This window comes from Lycium ferocissimum, unplaced genomic scaffold (assembly GCF_029784015.1).
Source record: "Lycium ferocissimum isolate CSIRO_LF1 unplaced genomic scaffold, AGI_CSIRO_Lferr_CH_V1 ctg5916, whole genome shotgun sequence".
Classification (NCBI taxonomy): domain Eukaryota; kingdom Viridiplantae; phylum Streptophyta; class Magnoliopsida; order Solanales; family Solanaceae; genus Lycium; species Lycium ferocissimum.
Window position 1 is genome coordinate 60,952 of NW_026726159.1, and position 7,086 is coordinate 68,037.

Here is a 7,086-nt window from a genome sequence, read left to right on the forward strand (position 1 = left end):
AGGAGATATATCCCTCCAAAGTTGACCCAAAATTCTGTCAACCTTTTCTAAATTTTCGACAAACTTATTTTCTTCGATTTGCTTGATCCCGGAACCTTTAGATACTTTCTTAAAACTTGTGAAGAGTATTCATTAGCCTTATAAGGGTTCCATGACCTCTCCAAGCTTACGTTAGTTTACTTACATCGCAACCGCCGCAAAAAAAATTCGAGGTGTAACATTCCTCCCCCCTTAGGAACATTCATCCTCGAATGTTAAGCTCTTAGGGATTTCTACAAAAAATTTGCCAGAGTTTCCCCTGTAATTGTACCACTACCATCCTGTCACAACAACCCAAAATATGCAATGCCTCACAGGGCTACAACATCAATACCCATATTGGCCACACACGACCAAGAAATCATTCAAAGAAGCATCACATACCAATGGTGTCTCTGGCTGGAGCTCTTTTGTTCTCATGTACCTAATCAGAAATCAACTAGTATCCCGGTCTCGTTCTGTCCCCGTTACAGTAATCTTGCCTTATTATGTCACGGCTACTCGCCATCCTGTGAATACTCTCTTTTTCTAGCTCTTTATTTCCCTATTAGTGAGTAACTCCCTTGTTTACTCCTTCGATGCTGCCTCGAGCTATCCCTTCTTATACTCATTGGTCTTTTATACGCACTATATTTTCTCCTTATAGCTCATTGGTCAGGCTCTTTGATCCTTTACAATCTCATCATAGTTTCACTTATAATAACGCTCAAATGACTTGCAATAGCATTTCCTTGCTAATGAATCCCTATTCTTAGTGGTTAGGTTGGGTATTTCCTCACGATGATTGTTCGTATAGTTCTATAACACATGCTCTCATATTCGGCATAACCGGCAACCTATGAGATACTTTCTGATTCCTGGCGGTACTGCTATCTCGCTTTCCATAAGCGCACCGCCTTCCTTTTCTTTGGAGATTGCCAAACTACCTATAATTATCCTTTTTGTTAAAATTTCCATTTCTTCTGGCACTAAGATTCCCTTTTGATGTGACCTAATTGTTCTTTGTATCCATTCATTTCTGGATGGCTTGCAAACCTTTCCTATTCTCTTTGTTATCTTTCGGGGTATGTTACTGCATATTTAAATACGGTCAAAATTTCTCTGATACCAGCGATTTCAACCCATGGTCTAAAAACATCATATCTCACATCATTTTCTTTGACTCGTTAATTCCCCTTATTTTCCTATCATACTTTCTTTCTCATACCTGCCCCATAATATACTTATTTTCTATCCGTTTCTGTTTCCTCCTAATACATTCTCGAACTTTGGCTTTTTCAAACTAACACATTTCTTTCTTTGGAACTTTGGGAAGGTCGTAATTCATTTCAGGACTAAATATGTGTTATATCCCGTACTTTGTACGTTGGAATATTCTAAGTGGTTGCGACAAGTTATGGATAAGGCTATTCTTCCGACTTTGTTGTAAGACACAAGTTGCTTATGAATGTTGTTGGATGGAAATATTAAGGAATTTGGGGTTAAAAGTGAGTTATGGAAAGTTAGACATTTCATGAAAATTTGGTGCCATAAATGAAGTTTTTGAAACTTAAAAATTCATGAAAAAAAAAGTCATGTGGCCATGCACATGACTAGTGGGCCATGGGCCACTTGGGTGTATAACATAAGCTTATAAAAGATGATCAATTGATCATCTTCATCATATGATCACCTTAGAAATTTCAAGAACCATGGAGAAAGAAAGAGAGTCCATTCGGCCACACCATGGCTGAGTTTTGTCCTTAAAAATTTGAGCAAGAAAAATTATTTTCTTCTAGTTTCTCTACTAATTGGAAGGTGCTCGTCATCGTGGAGGGGTAGTTGGAGCAAGAAAAACGTCCGTTTGTGCAATTGGCAAGCCTAGCCGAGAGGAGAAGTTGAATGGGGAAGGTGAGATTTAATCTTGTTTACATGTTTTCATAGATGGTTTGTATATGTTGTGGTATGTAGAAATGAAAGAAACCATGAAATTATGATTGTGGAAGGTTGGCCGTATATGTGTGTTTGGCCGTGTGCATGTAGTGGTGTGTTGAAGTGATGAATTAATTGTAGTTAGCATGTTTATGTGTTGTTGTAATGTGTAGAAAATGAATGAAACTCATGGAATGATGTATGTTGAGGAATGGCCGTGTAAAATTGCGTTTGGTATGTAAGAAATGAATTAATGTTATCTAGTATTTTGGTTGTCGTCGTTATGAATTTTATGATGTAGAATGAAGGTTAATGATCCAAGTTGAAGTTAGAAACCGTGTGGGCTGATTTGGGGTTAATGTGATTTTATTATAGTTTCTTGGATTTGTGAGGATAATGTTGTCAATGTATGAGTCGTTAGTGTAGTTGATGAATTTGGAAGGAAGAAATGTATTGTTGATTGTTTTCTTGCATTTGGAGGGGTTCGGTGGCATGGTGGAATGGATGGGCTGATTTGGATACTTTGGATAGCTTGAAATGTCCTTGAATCTTGATTGAATGACCTCGGATTATTACTTGAATATGTGGGCATTGGTATTGGCTTAATCGTATGTAGTTTATTTGAATATAAATGAAATGTTGTCGAATTGTATAGAAAGGAACTATTAATGTTAGAATGCATTTGGAATTTGCTTATCGATATTGTTGATGTGGTTGTTGGTATTGTTGTTGGATATTTAGCCGAGTTGAGTTCTCGGGGTTGATGACTTTATAGGGGAAATGCTGCCCAAATTTCTGTAGACAAAGTGATGGGTTGGAAATGAATTTTTCGACGCTTATGGCTAATGTTCGATGCCTATTGATGTTATTGTAGATCGTGAGAAGCCGAGACGTAAGTTCGGATTAGCGTAGGAAGCGGCTAAGGTATGTAAAGCTACTCTTTCTCTCTTTGGCATGTCTTAGAGTAAATAAGCTATGACACGCTTCGAGGTAATTCTACTCTCGAGTAGATCCAAGCATGTCCATGATTTTTGACTCTCTCTTGATATTCGTATTCTTAATGTAATCGAATTATGGTTCGTATGTCTTTCGTATGACTATATGTTAAAAGTTGCACAAAAGTTTTGTCTTCAAAAGAATTTTGTTTTTAAACGAATCCGAAACTACGAACGTCCGTAACTTTCACAAACGAGCTCGGATCGCTTCGAAACGCTCATAGGAGGTTCCATAATGTATAACATCCCCCGACCTCCATAGGCGGGCTCGGATTTGGGTTGACACCTATCCGTGGGGCCCGAGACTTTACCATGATTAGACTTAATGATTTTCCCCGAAAAGACTTAATGTGATTATCGTTTGAACCCCGAGTATGATTACCTATTTATTTAACTTAATCAAATGAGAATTGTTATGTTTATGATTCCGATATGAAGTTATGATCCTTAAGGTTCGGTTTGATATGTGCCCGAGTGGCATTCGGAAGAAACGTGATTGGACTATTGTTCTAATTTGCAGTTAATGATTTGTTTTGATTAATTTATTAAGTCTTTGTAAATGTTCGCATTGCATATGGTTTTACATTGCATATGGTTATAAATATTCTGGAATTGCATATAGATCCCACGATTCTGCTCGTGCATATTATTGTTACTTCCTTCGCCGAGTCCCGGGCCGGTTACTATCGTGCGCACAATCCGAAGTATGATGAGCTTCCGAAGTATGATGAGCGTCTGATATTATGGTGTTATGATGTGTCCGGTACGCCGAGCCCCTCTTGGTAGGGTACTGGTTATATGATATGATGTGTGACGGAGAGACGGAGATATGAAAACTTCCGAAGTATGATGAGTTGTGGCGCCCAAGGCGAGGGGCGACCACGTTCCGTCCGTCGGTCCTATTACGGACCGCATGGGGTATATGATATGATAATCGATGATCCGATGACATGATGATTTGATAATGTGATGATCCGATAATATAATGAATACGTCATGATACGGTAATATGATGATTCTCGTTTTAACCGATGATATGATAATATGATGATTCGTTTAATGTGATGATATGTTATATGTACGTATTCAGAAATATGACATGTTGGTTTCAGAGCCGGTGGTGGGGCAAACCCAATGGTGGGGCAAACCCAGTAGTGAGGCGAATCCCACATTGGTTTAGGCGAATCCCACATTGGTTTAGGCGAATCCACATCGGTTAATGTCAGCTACTATGATATGATCTATTTTCCATATATATATGAGGTAAATGTTTTTAAAAGAAAGCTAAGCATTTTGGCATTCCGATCGTTATATTGGTCTTCTGCACCTCGTATGTATGATTTGTCTTTCGTATACAAGCACCTTGACATTCTGTTATTATGTTCACCGTCCGTACTCCTTACTTCGGTTATGATCTTGTTTTCTTTCGTATTCCATGCTTTACATACTCGACATATTCGCATAAAATTTCCTTTCTTTGGGGTCGCATTTCATGCCGCGTGTGCACACCTGCATGAGTCGAAGATATTGGTAGAAGATGTTCCGGCGGGATTGGCGAGCTCCATTTTCTATAAGTGCCGCCGAGTCGAATGTTTATGTATGACAGCTTGTTCAATGTTAGAGACTTCACAGACAAAGGTGTCGTGGGTATATATGTCGGTTATGTAATCGCCTATGTAAGCCGATGTATTATTATGCATTGTATTATAAGTTTCATATAAACTGATTTTATTTGATTCGAGAAAGGTAAAAAGCACATTATTCTTCGAAAATTTTTTGCTATGTATTTGTGTCGTGATCGAAAGCCGCCGTGATTATGAGCATTATGTGAGTCGGCCGGGTTCGTCGGCCCTAAATAAGGGTCGTCGCCCATCACGCCCACAACAAATTAGGTGTGACAATATGCTCTCCCTTCTTTTTTAAGGATGTTCTTATACACCCAAGAATAACCTTTGAATATTAATCATTTTTTATAATCACTGCCGACCTTAACAATCCTTCTACCCTCGGTTCCTTATAATGTCGGAGTTTCTTTCATCACATGGCTTGACTTATTTCCCCTCGCTGGTTGAAGCCTTGTATCGGATCAAAATGCTGGTACATATCGGATCCAACACGGGTGCCTCCTTTATCGTCTTTTCACTTCTACCTTTCGTGACTAATAATTCCCTGGCCGATAAATCAATGGGGACGGTGGAATTCGTTAAGTCCCTTCCGTAATGTCCGATTATACCTTGCTCCTTAATCCTAGCCATTTTTCCGAATTATCTCTCTTAATACCCTCTAGATTTCTTGCTTTGGGTTCCTAATTCCCTATTTACGTCTATATTATACCATTAAAAGTTAATATTCCATACCATCCATTCCCACATGTCATCCTCATTCGCTTACGCACTTGTCCCGTAATTCTCCTTAACTACTATTTATTACAGCTATGCATCATAATTCTTCTAGTGTTATGCGCGTTTCTGTTCCTATCATGAAATCCTTACAAGTACACCCTTTTCTTTTTCCTTTCGTCCGTCTTCATCTTCCTTTTTGACACTACTACTGGTTCACATTTATGCATATCCCATGTATCGTTCTGTTTCCTTTATAATCGAATCTTTGTATTACTTATCAAGGTTCTTATCCCATATTGTCGATGTTTTGCCTCTGGCCGAGACTTGTTTATTTATAATCCTTTTATGTCCTTGGTGATTTCTCGATTTTCTTTAATCAATCCATTAGTGTACTTTTCTTACTTTCGTCCTCAGGACCTTCCTTGAGTCCCTTTCCTCCGAAGCACACTTCTCCACTTGCTATTTTTATTGTATTGTCCCTTAAATTCATAAAATATCCTTTCTGAATGCAAATCCGTTCTATTGCTAAATCTTCTTTTAGGAAGGCTTTCCCATTTCCGAGGTAATCGTGTCAGTATGGTTGCACATTTATCTCTTCAACTGCTCCCCAAGAGCTGAAAATCCCTTGGAATTTTTTTTTGTTTGCAAAACCTGCTTATTTTCTCCCAATTCACATCCTTATTCGTTGTTACTGCCCTTCAGTCCCACTTATCAGAATCTGATTTCGAACCCTTTACATTTGTCTTCCGTTCCATACTACATACTCCATTCTTTCCGTATACTTACTTTCGAGATTCATCCGAATGATTCTTTGCCATTGTACTTACCTTCAAGATTCCCATCTTAAGGCTTGAGTTAACCCCTTTTTGCAACATACCTCCGTTGCTTACACATCTCCTTTCCTCAGGGCATCCTAATCTTCTTACTCTTGTATACTCACTTCCTTCCTTTTTCCTGATGTGATTGCATCAGGATTATCCAACTTTAATTTTAGAGAGACTAATGTCGCCTCACCCTGTAACACTTACCATTTGAACTTCAATACCTTTTTCAATCAGTACCTTTAATACATCGCAACGTCGATTATCAGGGCACGCAAACTGATTGACCACACATACAATATCGTATATACCTCTCCTAACACCTTATTTACAAAATATCCCCAATACTATTTTAAACTCATCCTAGTTCTGTAGCTGTAATACATCTTCTCTCTCTTTGCCAAGCTGGTCCGCCTTATCTCTCACAATCATCTGGAGTTTCCAACTATGAGTTTCACACACTTCTAATTTCCCTCAAGCTGTTCTAGTCCCTCATCCTTCTCTTATATCCAAATTTGTAGGACTCTTAGTCGACTTCCCAGGGGGTCACCCATCCTAGTATTACTCTCACCCCAGCACGCTTAACTTTGGAGTCCTGATGGGATCCGGTATGTTAGTGCTGGTACGATCGCATCTACCCTACTGCGTGACCTTTATTGCATGACCTAGAACAAGTTGAAGTTCTAACGGATCCCAATAAATTCCTGTAATGCATCTCCCTCCGGATTGGAAAGATCCCTTGCTTTACGATAGGAGTAATGTCGGTTTAGCCTTCGGAACTCTCAATAATAACCATCGATCAACACAATTATTCTTCCATTCCTAAATTTAAGATTCCTAGTAGTGGCCAAAACATCTTAGTCGCAGCTTGTTCATAAGTACTTTGGTTATCGGTTCCTCTAAAACTCCCATTTTTCACCTATTAATGATATCCTGCAATAATTGTACACACATAAGAAATTTCAATAGAGAACTCAT

The 7,086-nt window shown here is 38.7% G+C and overlaps 1 pseudogene; it reads right to left on the bottom strand.

Moving 5' to 3' along the window:
• Positions 1-6,625: 6,625 nt before the first annotated feature.
• On the bottom strand, positions 6,626-6,744 carry LOC132045028 (5S ribosomal RNA; annotated as a pseudogene).
• Between the last annotated feature and the right edge of the window lie 342 nt (positions 6,745-7,086).